Source organism: Rana temporaria, chromosome 3 (genome assembly GCF_905171775.1).
Source record: "Rana temporaria chromosome 3, aRanTem1.1, whole genome shotgun sequence".
NCBI classification, from domain to species: Eukaryota; Metazoa; Chordata; class Amphibia; order Anura; family Ranidae; genus Rana; species Rana temporaria.
In genome coordinates, this window is record NC_053491.1 from 161795941 (window position 1) to 161808990 (window position 13050).

General features: G+C 43.4%; 1 protein-coding gene across 1 annotated transcript in view; it reads left to right on the forward strand.

The window, feature by feature from the left end:
* The first annotated feature begins 861 nt into the window (after positions 1-861).
* Positions 862-13050, forward strand: part of TSPAN12 (tetraspanin 12) — a 255911-nt gene continuing 243722 nt past the window's right edge. Inside the window, exon 1 of the mRNA XM_040343747.1 lies at positions 862-1034. The gene's annotated coding sequence lies outside the window, so the exon portion shown is untranslated. The remainder of the gene's footprint in view (positions 1035-13050) is intronic.

The following is a 13050-nucleotide window of genomic DNA, read 5'->3' on the forward strand; positions in this document are numbered from 1 at the left end:
CCCCTGTTAGGGATCTTCATTCTCTCTGTTTTTCCAACCGCTATAATAAAAAGTGACAGTGGAAAATCACTCATTTTGGGTTGTCACTGGAACAGGAACAAAGGAGGACATTTCCAATGGGGACACTATTTTTGGTGATACTCATTGAGGGATTTCCTGTGACTTTCTGCTTTGTCTATGGGACATGATAGATTGATAGGGAGGATATTGGGTTCCCAAGGGTCATTATTTACCCCACCCTGCCCCTGTTTGTCAGCACTGGGGTCCCTTTAGGTGAATGAGGGAGAATAGAAATGCTGGAATACTAGTCAGTATGTACGAAGGTGTATGTGCTTTGTAAGAATAAGGCTCCATTCACACTTTCCAATGTGACTTTGATCCGACTTCACATTCTCTGGACCTAAGTCGCATCAAAGTGGTTCAGGCACCTTTTTAAAACCGCTGCGACTTTTAATTGCATTGACGTGAATGGATATCACTGAAATGAATGGGCTGCGACTTGTCGCACAAGTGTGACTGTAAATGACCTGTACTGTTATCTCCTACAATATATGTATAAAGCTATTTGTTTAGTTTTTACATTGTACAATGTGGTGCCTTGGCTAGGAAAGTCGAAGACTCCTTATATTGGGAGTTCCTCTAGTCTATAAGATATAAATACATGTTTGACTTTCCACAACCAATATAGAAATCCGTTGCTGGAAGGCCAGTCTCAGCATTGTCAGGCATGCCATTGAACACAGTGTTGTGTTTGGAGAAGTCCTGGGAGAAGCCGGAATTGTGGGGTGAGTTATTCCTAGCAGTGCGCTCCTGGTTATCAAATATCTTGGAGGAACCAACAATAAGCGGGCAGGCGTAGTGCGCATGCGCCCGGCGGTCCTTTCCCAGCTCGGACTGTCTGGGCAGCTGAGATCTCTGCAAAACACAAGAGGCTCCGCGAGTCCAGGAAGAGCAGTGCGGGGCCCTCCACTCCTCATGTCACCAATGTGGCCCCTCGTACTCCTCCCAGGGGCCACACAACACTGCGACCTCAAGTAAGTGGACTTGTCGGCAAGTTTGTGGAGTTGTGTGGAGCTGTCATAGCGGAGGGAGGAATGCGGAGTGTGTTGTGTGCTGTGCAATGAATGAGTGTTCGGTGACACACAGCTGCATGGACACAAATGGCTGCAGGTCACACAGCCCCACACTCTACACTGACAGCACTGACACTACAACACTGACAACAGAGCACTGAAAGCATAGCACGGAGAGCACAGCATTGAAAGTATAGCACTGAAAGTATAGCACTGAGAGCACAGCATTGAAAGCATAGCACTGAAAGTATAGCACTGAGAGCACAGCATTGAAAGCATAGCACAGAGAGCACAGCATTGAAAGCATAGCACTGAAAGTATAGCACTGAGGGTACAGCATTGAAAGTATAGCACTGAGAGCACAGCATTGAAAGCACATCACTGAAAGTATAGCACTGAGAGCACAGCATTGAAAGCATAGCACTGAAAGTATAGCACTGAGAGCACAGCATTGAAAGCATAGCACTGAAAGTATAGCACTGAGAGCACCGCATTGAAAGCATAGCACAGAGAGCACAGCATTGAAAGCATAGCACTGAAAGTATAGCACTGAGGGTACAGCATTGAAAGTATAGCACAGCATTGAAAGCACATCACTGAAAGTATAGCACTGAGAGCACAGCATTGAAAGCATAGCACTGAAAGTATAGCACTGAGAGCACATCACTGAAAGCATAGCACTGAGAGCACAGCATTGAAAGCATAGCACTGAAAGTATAGCACTGAGAGCACATCACTGAAAGCATAGCACTGAAAGTATAGCACTGAGAGCACATCACTGACAGCAAACAGTAGCACTGAGAGCACATCACTGAAAGTATAGCACTGAGAGCACATCATTGAAAGCTTAGTACTGAGAGCACATCACTGACAGCAAACAGTAGCACTGAGAGTACATAACTGAAAGCATAGCACTGAAAGTATAGCACTGAGAGCACAGCATTGAAAGCATAGCACTGAAAGTATAGCACTGAGAGCACAGCATTGAAAGCATAGCACTGAAAGTATAGTACTGAGAGCACATCACTGAAAGCATAGCACTGGAAGTATAGCACTGAGAGCACAGCATTGAAAGCATGGCACTAAAGTATAGCACTGAGAGCACATCACTGACAGCAAACAGTAGCACTGAAAGTACAGCACTGAAAGCACATCACTGAAAGTATAGCACTGAGAGCACAGCATTGAAAGTATAGCACTGAGAGCACATCATTGAAAGCATAGCACTGAAAGTATAGCACTGAGAGCACATCACTGACAGCAAACAGTAGCACTGAGAGTACAGCACTGAGAGCACATTACTGAAAGTATAGCACTGAGAGCACAGCATTGAAAGCTTAGTACTGAGAGCAAATCACTGACAGCAAACAGTAGCACTTAGAGTACATAATTGAAAGCATAGCACTGAGAGCACATCACTGAAAGTATATCACTGAGAGCACATCACTAAAAGTATATCACTGAGAGCACATCACTAAAAGTATAGCACTAAGAGCACATCACTAAAGGTATAGCACTGAGAGCACAGCACTGAAAGCTTAGCACTGAGAGCACATCACTGAAAGCTTAGCACTGAGAGCACATCACTGAAAATACAGCACTGATAGCACATCACTAAAAGTATAGCACTGAGAGCACAGCACTGAAAGCTTAGCACTGAGAGCACATTACTGAAAGTATAGCATAGCGAGCACAGCACTGAAAGCACGTCCCTGATAGCATATAGTAGCACTGAGAGCACAACACTGAAAGTATAGGACATCACTGGGGGCGCTCACTGTCTGTGGGAACTGCAGTGTGTGTCAGTCCTGCTTCTGCACTTGGTACTCCTATGATTTCTGTCACATTGTATCAGCAGGCTGCCCTGCTATTGGATACATTGTTCCTTATCTAGACAAAACTACATCTAATCTCAGCTGGAACTACTTGCTGTCTGAGGGCAATTTTGAACATTTTCACATACAGTACATGTAAAAGCAGACCTTTTTTTGGCTAGAAAATTACTTAGAACCCCCAAACGCAATCTATTATCTGGCAGGAGCGACCCTGGAGAATAAAATGGTGGCTGCTGCAATTTTTTATGTCACACAATCTTTGCACAGTCATTTATCAAATGCAAATTTTGAGGAAAAAATACCAAAAGCATTTTAGTGCACAACCAACCCAATATAACCGCCACTTCTGTAAACTATAAAAGATGGAGGTCAATTCACTAAGCCTCCATTCACACCTTGGCGTTCCGGAATCGTGTGCGCGATGGCATTATTTTCCTAATGGCGCCCCAAACGCGGGGCGATTTTGCTGCGATTGTCGAGCGGCAAATCGCCCTACAATTGTGGCGAATATCGCATATACGAACTCTTCTGGCTCTGTGCCAAGATTTGGTACATGAGCTTCTTTTGGAGTGTTTTTGGAGTGGAGGGAAGCCCGTTCCAATGAATGGCGCCGCTCCAAAAATGTGTAACATAAAAAAATGAAATAAAAGCTACGAAAAAAAAAAAAAACGTCTGCAGATCGCCCAAGTGTGAAAGGTTACCACATAGTTATTTAACATCAAATTCTTAGTGAATTGCACATTTCAGAATGATTTACTGCATGCGTTATTTTACAGCATTTTTCAGCTGTTATTCCATTATTAGTGAATTGACTCCATGATGTGCCGAGTAAATAGATACCATATTTATCGGGGTATTGCGCGCTCCGGCGTATAGCGTGCACCCCTAAAGTGGACCCGACATTCCTGTAAAAAAACATTTTAGTACTTACAGTTTTGGTGTCTTGTGCGTCTGCGGCTTCGGGTGTCCTCTTCGTCGGGTGCGGTGTCATTCTGCAGGGTCCTCCCCGCTCGATCCCTGCTTTCCCGCGCCGAGTTTGAATACTGCGCCGGCATATACCGAGCGCAGTACACTCGTGTATTGTCGGGGCAGGCTCGGCTACTCTCGCGCTCACGTCCTGTACGTCCAGGACGTTAGCGCGAGAGGAGCCGAGCCTGCCCGACTATACACGAGTGTACTGCGCTCGGTATATGCCGGCGCAGAATTCAAACTCGGCGCGGGAAAGCGGGTATCGGCGTATATCGCGCACCCACGATTTTGCCCTGATTTTCAGGGCAAAAAAAGGCGCGGTATACGCCGATAAATAAAACATGTCCAGATTTGGCGTGAAATGGTGACTAACTACGGTACCTAAATATCTCCATAGACAACGCTTTACAGGGTTAAATGTGAGGTCTGATGCTAGAATTATTATTCTCACTCTGATATTTGCAGTGATACTTCATATGTGTGGCACATTTGCATTTGCACAGGGGGATGGGGGTGCTTTAATGAAAAATAAAATAAAAATAATGTTTTTTCTTTTACACTTTAAAAAAAAAATGTTTATATTAAAAAGAGGAGGGTGGGATTTAAAAAAAAACAAAAAACAAGCATACTTTCTCACCTCTATCGTCGTAGCATCACTGTGAAACAGCAGCGGTTCCTCGCCAGCCCTAAGACAAGGGACTGAGCGATCACATGGCAGCTGATTGTTTAGTTCTCGGTCTGCTCTGAGCAGAGAGTGTCTTCCCCTCCAGCGCTCACTGGAGGACTGGGCTGTGGAGGGATCCGGAGGGGCTGGCTCAGGCTCTCAGCTGAGAGAGCCTTGTGGCTGCATTTTTTTTCCCATCCAGTCCAGATCCGTCCAGTAACACCCTGTCTTAGTTCTCATTCACACCGGTGCAATTTCAGGTGTGACATGCCATTTCCAAATCACACCTGAAATCACACCTAATGTATTTCTATGGCTCTGTCTTAATAGGTGCAACTTGGTGTGTTTTGAAAGTAGTTCATGTAGTAATTTTTTCTGATTTATCTCTTAGGCCCCTTTCACAGTGAGGAGTTTTTCAGGCGGTATAGCGCTAAAAATAGCGCCTAAATACCGCCTGAAAAACCCCTGCCCAGCCTTCTCAATGTGAAAGCCTGAGGGCTTTCACACTGAGGCGATGCACTGGCAGGAGAGAAAAAAATCTGCAAGCAGCATCTTTGGAGCGGTGAGAGGAGCGGTGTGTATACCGCTCCTTTACCGCTCCTTCCCATTTAAAACAATGGTAAACCGCGATATTAACCCTTTATCGGCCGCTAGCGGGGGTTAATACCACACCGCTAGCGCCCGAATCCTGCAGCAATTCCAACGTTATAGCGCCGCTATTTTTAGTGGCGCTATACCGCCACCGGGTCTCCCGCCCCAGTGTGAAAGGGGCCTTATAGATTCTAATGTAAATCGCCCTGAAGTTGCACCTGTGTTCATATCAGCGTGACTTTGATACATTTTTCACTTTTTTTTAACCCTTTTCCTACTGGTAATTTTTTTCACAAAACAAAAGCAACATGTTCCCCGCTGACAGCTGAATGTAAACAAAATTGCAGACAAATTTAAAATTGAGGAAAAAAAAACTGTGTGGGGCCCTTTGGGTCTGGCATTGATTTTAAGGGGACCCCCACACTAACATTTAAAACTGAGGAAAACAATTGTGTGCCCCCCCAAAATCCAAACTAGACCCATAGGCCGCTCACTCACCCCCCCCTTTTCCTGCATGCTCCTCGGGGGGACCCCCACACAGTTTTTATTTTTCTTATTTTTTAATGACCAGCAAATGTGTTAAAAGGGTAACTAATTATGTCACACACTGTACTTTTTGATTGGACATAGCAAAGTTCCAGTACATTGCCAGAAATCGCACTAAAGTTGCATTAAGCACCACTTTGAAGTCACACCCAGTGATGGACTGGCCATTGGGACTACCAGGAGTTTCCCGGTGGGCCGATGGCTCAGTGGGCCAGCTTCAGTGACAGTGGACCGCCGCCCCCCTCTGCTCCTCTCCCTCCCTGCAGCGCTCACCTCCTCTCCCTTCTTGCGGTGCTCACCTGGGGGGAACAGAGAAGCAGGGGGAACCAGAAGGAGCACGGGGGAGGGGGACAGACAGCTGACTCAACAGCTATGGCCTGGGAGTTTCTCACTTCTGCCTAATCTTGTCCCATGGGGGGGGGGGGGGCACTGAACTGATTCTTTGCCCTGGGTGAAAGGATGAGAGGGGGCTTGGGTGGCTGGGGGGGGGGCGGGAGTTGTCCGGCCGCCCTAGGAGAGACCTGTCAAAGTGGGCCAGTCTGGATGAAGTCCAGGGCCAAATTTTTGTCCCAGTCACACCCGGTGTAAACGGGGGCATAAAGTGTCTCTACTCCATGAGGGGAGCAAGGGAGACACCTTTGGACAGCAGCACTATCAATATGAGGAGATGGTAGTGTTAGGATGCATTCGCAGAGGCGGCTACACCAGAGGTGTTCGCTGTCTGTCTGAACAGGCTTGAATAGTTGTGGTCTCCAGCCTGTCATTGCAGTGCACAGGCTCAGCAGTCACAGCTATTCGCTCGCACCTAAAACCTTGCACAAGGAGATCAGTAGATTTCTGCTGCTGGGGTTTACTCCATAGAAATATGGAGCCTTATGGTGGCCATATACACCATTAAATGATCAATGTCTTTTCGATCTCTTCTGATACGAATAAACTATCAGCAGTCAGCAACAATCCATCTATTTGACACGCACAGGGAAGTGGAGTTGGATTGACAGTTGGAAGTTTCAGTCGCCTCTTTTTCCACCATGCAACCACATATCCTGAGTGATTGGAATACCTTCCAGTTTATGATCAAATTATTTCAGTGCTGCTGAGTGATTCAAAACGATTAGGTAATCATTTTTCTGCCCTGGTGGCTTGAATTCGTTTGATTGGATCTAAATAGGCCCAAAGAGATGTTATTTCTAATCGATGTGTTCTAAATCAGTTGTTTTGATCAAATGGCACATCAATCTGATAATAAACTTTAAAGTGGATGTAAACCCAATTATTATTTTTTTTTTTTATGTCACAATGTAGAGTATAAGATTTCCTATCATCTGTGCCCAGTCTTGCCACACAGAGTTAATCCAGCTCTGAGCAATCCTCTTTTATTGTTCAGTGAAAATGAACAGACTTCCAGATAAAGCCCTGTCTATATAAAAAGTCCTTTCCTCTCTCCTTGCTTTGAGTGACAGGTTATTTACATATCTAGCTTGGACATGTTTATCATATGTTATGTTTATCATAATATGAGGTGATTCACAGTTCATTGTATATTACCAGGATGTGTTATGTGGGGGAGGGGTGGATTTCTCACTTTTTATACTGTGGATCACCTCATATTATGATAAACATAACATAACATATGATAAACATGTCCAAGCTAGATATGTAAATAACCTGTCACTCAAAGCAAGGAGAAAGGAAATGACTTTTTATTTAGACAGGGTTTTATCTGGAAGTCTGTTAATTTTCACTGAACAATAAAAGAGGATTGCTCAGAGCTGGATTAACTCTGTGTGGCAAGACTGGGCACAGGTGATAGGAAATCTTATACTCTACATTGTGACATCAAAAAAAAAAAAAAAAAAAAAAATGTTGGGTTTACATCCACTTTAGGTGTACATGGCCACCATTACATTGCCCCCAACAGATTTTATCTGCCCATACACTAGTAGAGTTTTGTTTGAAAACTTTAGTTTTAACAACGATCGTTCAATTTTCTAATGGTTATTGGCTTTTAAATGTTTATTTTCACCAACAGTAACAAGGAGTAGGATGGAAAATATTTCTCGAACAAACAAATTACTAACTCTGAATGTGGTTATCGTTCAGAAAGTCCATTTGTTTCAAAACTGAATGAATATTTTTTGAAGAGTAACTTGGTTTGAGAGCGTTTTGATATACAAGCGATGTCTTGATATACAAATAGCGTCATATCACAACTGCGTAGAAAAAAAGAAGAGAGGTGCCTCTAAGTGTAGCACTATGATTACATTTAATGAAGGTACAACATTTAGCAAAATATTGCTACACTTAGAGGCGTCTCTCTTCTTTTTTATACTCTGTAGCTCCTGCTGGATTTTTCTTCTAATCCTCTTGTGGAGGCTTCCATTTGTGTATGGACGTTTTATGGTAACACAACCTATCACATTGCTATAATCTTTTTATATGAATTATAAACTGAACCTATGATTAAATCAGGGATCGACAAATCCCGGGTGCCAGGTCGCCATGGCGACTAGAAATAGTGTCCTGGCGACTTGGCTTGGAAGGTAGGCAAATAAAAAAAAATTTTTTTTTTTTTTTGTGAGCTGGCGCCATCTGGTGGTGAGCCGTTGATATTACAAGTTATTACCAACAGATGTGAGCTGGCGCCATCTGGTGGTGGCCGTTGGTATTACAAGTTAAGCATTACAAGTTAAACAGCAATTCTAATGTAATTTTTCACTATTTTCACTGCCATCTTCTTCCCTCTAATTAGAACCCCCAAACATTATATATATTTTTTATCCTAACACCCTAGAGAATAAAATGGCGATCGTTGCAATACTTTCTGTCACGCTGTATTTGCGCAGCGGTCTTACAAGCGCACTTTTTGGGGAAAAAATTACACTTTTTTTAATTAAAAAATAAGACAACAGTAAAGTTATCCCCATTTTTTTTAATATTATGAAAGATAATGTTACGCCGAGTAAATTCATACCCAACATGTCACGCTTCAAAATTGCGTCTGCTCGTGGAATGCCGACAAACTTTTACCCTTTAAAATCTTCATAGGCAAAGTTTAAAAAAATCTACAGGTTGCATGTTTTGAGTTACAGAGGAGGTCTAGGGCTAGAATTATTGCTCTCGCTCTACCAATTGCAGCGATATCTCACATGTGTGGTTTGAACACCGTTTATATATGCGGGCGCTGCTCACATATGTGTTCGCTTCTGCGCGCAAGCTCGTCGGGACGGGGTGCGTTTTCTGGCTCCTAACTTTTTTAGCTGGCTCCTAGATTCCAAGCAAATTTGTCGTTGTAGAACGATTAATTTGAGTTTTCATTATTTCTTATGGGAAAATTTGCTTTGATATACAAGTGCTTTGGATTACAAGCATATTTCTGGAACGAATTATACGAATCAAGAATTATACGAATTGGAGCGAATTATACTCGCAATCCAAGGTTTTACTGTACTTTCAAATGTCATTGGTCATGTAATAGAATTCATTGAATTTACATGTTATTGAATTCACTAAAAATTATTTTTGGATGTTTGTTCAAAAATCTGCTAGTGTATGGCCAGCTTTGCATTGGCTTGAAAAACAAATAGAAGCTGAACTCCAGCTAACACTTCAGCAGATCTTCATAGCATCTGAACACCACCAACCAAAAACACTATTTAATTAATTGTTAATATTCAAAGCAAACTCTCTCATCCAGCCATTAGTCTACATTATTTATTTTGCTATGAAATCACTCTGAAAAACACCCTGTAGAGTTCTAGCCGTGGCCATCTTGAGTAAGGGAAGATGATTCATGTGGCATTTACGTCCTGCAATCCATCTGCCCTTAGCTCAGGCATGCAGGCAGGAGGGTGTGACAAATTGAGAAAACCCCTCCTCCTCTCCTGAAGACTCTTGGGGTTTATGACATCATTTGTCTAGACCTGGAAACCAGGAAGTAACTGAAGAAATGAAACAAAAAAGTTCAAAACAAGTAAGTATACAATATTTTCCTATCTATTTACTAATACTGCTAGCATGAGGATTCAAAATAGTCTTTGTTGATTGAGAGAGTGAAGTTCTGCTTTAAAGCGGTGGTTCACCCTAATAAAACATTTTTTTTTAATAGCATTAAATTAGGCATAGTAGCGCGAGCTACAGTATGCCTGTATTGATTTTTTTAGCCCCGTACTCACTGTGCAATGCTATATAGAAGATTCCGACTCCCCGCGGGGAATGGGCGTTCCTATCAGGAGGGAGGATGATTGACGACCGGCTATGGCACGTATGAAGACATACTCTCTTTTTGGCTTGAGGGGATCCTCGACAGTTTCCTCGTCGAAAAATGTACACACGACCGGTTTCCTCGGCAAAAAGAAATCCCAGCAAGTTTCTTGCTGGTTTTTGCCGAGAAACTCGGTCGTGTGTACGAGGCTTTAGGCCTCATTTGCTCTCACTTTGCTCTTTGAAGACCCATACCGCATTGAGATTGTTTCCCAGAGAGCATATGACGGGCAGCAATGAGGTGTTATATCGCCTCGTTACCGCCTGTTTAAACCCTTTAAATGCTGGATACAGAACACTGCAGCCGCGTGCGTTGTGCGTGCTTGCGGAGCAGTTGCAGCGCAGCCCCATGGCTTGAATGGGTTATGTTATGTTCTCCAAGACAGGAGATAAATGAGCTGCTCCACAACCACAGCAGTTAAAAAAGGAGCTGTTGAGGGACGGTAAAACCTTGAGGTTTTAATATCCCCACCACAAGTATAAAGGAGCCCAAAAAAAAGAAAACAATACAGCCACCACATCTAAGAATGGTGACCTGCTATTTAATACATGAATACAGTAGCTCTGAACCCCTGGCTGGGTGACAGTTTACTAAATCACTATGTATTTATGAAGAAGAGAATGCGACGTTTATAAACATTCACTGTCGTTTAAAACAAATGGAGCTGGATGGGTTCTCTAGCACTCAATGTTTGTGAATGTCACATTCTCTGCTTTATAAATAAACTTGTATGTCATAAACAACTGTCAAGCTTTATTGTCATGTGTTATTGTCAATGCTAACTGTCATTTCATTTTTTTGCATCTTAGGCTGTATTTACACCTGGGCATGAGCGTTTCCAGGTGATTTTGGATCATTTTTGCACGTCTAGTTACTAGGAGGAGGAGATGGTTCTTTAGGCTTGAAAAACACTAATTTTCAGCATGTTTCATTCTCATCCAAGGAAGTCTATGGGACCAAAAACATCCCTTTCTGCTTCAAAAGTATCTCATGTACCTTTTTGAGCTTCAGGCATTGATATACAGCAGCCTGAGCTCTCAAATGTGAACAAGCACAATTTAAAAGTGTGGGTTGTTGAATGTGGTGGAGCTTTGAGGTTCAAGGGCTAAGTGATCCTGATTTCCTCTAGCTTGTTTTAGCTACTTTCAATCTAATTGTACTCATTCCAGATTCACCTCTTGGTCTGATCTGGCTTCCTTATAGTAACAATGTTGTAGCTTGCCTGTTTTATTTGTCAGAGGCGTAACTAGAGCCTTCAGGGCCCCGGCGCAAGAAACTATGGAGTGGCCCCCGACTGGGGCCTTTACTCCCATTGTGTTACCCTTATAATATGGTCCCTGCAGTGGGCTACCCTTTTGCCATCTTGGGGTCCCCCAACAGCATTGGAATGCCAGAGCCGAGTCGCAAGTGTGACCTTTGCGACCCTAGTAGTTCCACCACCAGTATTTTATTTTTTTACGATTTTATCCTATATCATTTTTTTTTTATTATTTTTTTTTTGTTTATAATTTTTACATTGTTTTTAAGACCCCCATTGGGGGGCTTTGGTGGAATATAACGGGTCTAAACAGTCTTTTGAGACAGAGAAAGGGATTAAGGCCACTTTCTCTGCAGCCTCAGCTTTACAGAATGAATGAACAGGAAAGAGCTTCCTGTTTATTTACAAAATGAGGCATAGTAAACACAGTTTACTATACCCCACCTATGAATGAATGCTCTCTATCCTGACAGATCACCCGGGGGGGAGGGGGGGGGGGGCGCAGGGAAGCACACAGGGACCCAGGGCAGCAGGACAGGGATAGGGAGGCGACGGGGGCAGCATGTGGATGACCTAGGAAACAAAAATGCTGGATAGCCGCAATCCAAATGTTCACCTTTTATTTCATAAAAACAGAATCCAAATAAATCCCCAGATAAGTACAGACCAATATACACCGATGACGCGTTTCACAATCACAATCACAATGCTTACTCATATGAGAAATGCATTAGCGGTGTATGTTGGTCTGTACTTACCTACTTATCCGGGGATATATTTGGATTCTGTTTTTATGAAATAAAAGGTGAACAGTTGGAGTGTGGCTATCCAGCGTTTTTGTTTCCATGTTCCTGTTGCAACCAGAGCCGTCACCCAGCCCTTTGTGGAGACAGCTGATACTGGGAGAGGTGATTATCTTAGAGCGGTGAACTTTTATCACTTAAATTATGTGGAGGACCTAATACCCTCCATTTCCCTCCAGCAGTCGCTGAATGTCTGCGGGAGAGAGAGGAAGAGAAGCGGGCATTCAGCGGCTACATTGAGGGATGAGTTCCTCTAGATGCTGCGGCCCCCCTATACAGGCAAACAGGGGGGCCACGCGAGCACACGGCCAGGTGGCAATGGCGACCCCTGTATGTAGGCCCCTGTTATGTGTGTCTTCACAGCCGCTTGTAGTCTCCACCAGGAGCTCATGTGACAGGGTGACAACATCAGTAACGTTGGGAGATAGTAGTCAGGAAAAATGCCTAAACGAGGGCTTTCTGGCAGGATTCCCAGGTATTATTTTAGTGAAAGCTTGAAAGCAACTTTTGAGATTACAATAACATGTTAAAATTAGAGGTGCACAATTAATTATTAAAAAAAAATAAGATTTTGATTCCACCCCCCCTCCGGATCCTAATCAGCCATTTCTGCAATGTAAACTGCTCAGAGCCGAGCTGTCAAAAAACAAACAAAAAGAAAAACAACAAATGTTTATCAAAATTCCTTAGTGCTGAGAGATAGAGAAGAGATACAAATGAACTTTTAGTTCATTCAAAGATCAAACGGATTAACTTCTGTCTGTAGATGAGGGCAGTTTAACCACTTAAAGACTAAGGGCCAGATCCTCAAAAGGGATACGCCGGCGTATCTACTGATACGCCGTCGTATCCCTGTTTCTATCTTTGTAACTGATCCACAGAATCAGTTTCCCAAAGATAGGCAGAAGATCCGGCATGTGTAAGGGACTTACACTGCCGGATCTTAGGATGCAGTACCGCATCCGCCGCTGGGGGCATTTTGAGTCGAAATGCCGCTTCGCGTATGTAAATGAGCACTTACGGAGATCCACGAAGCGGTTTAGCTTC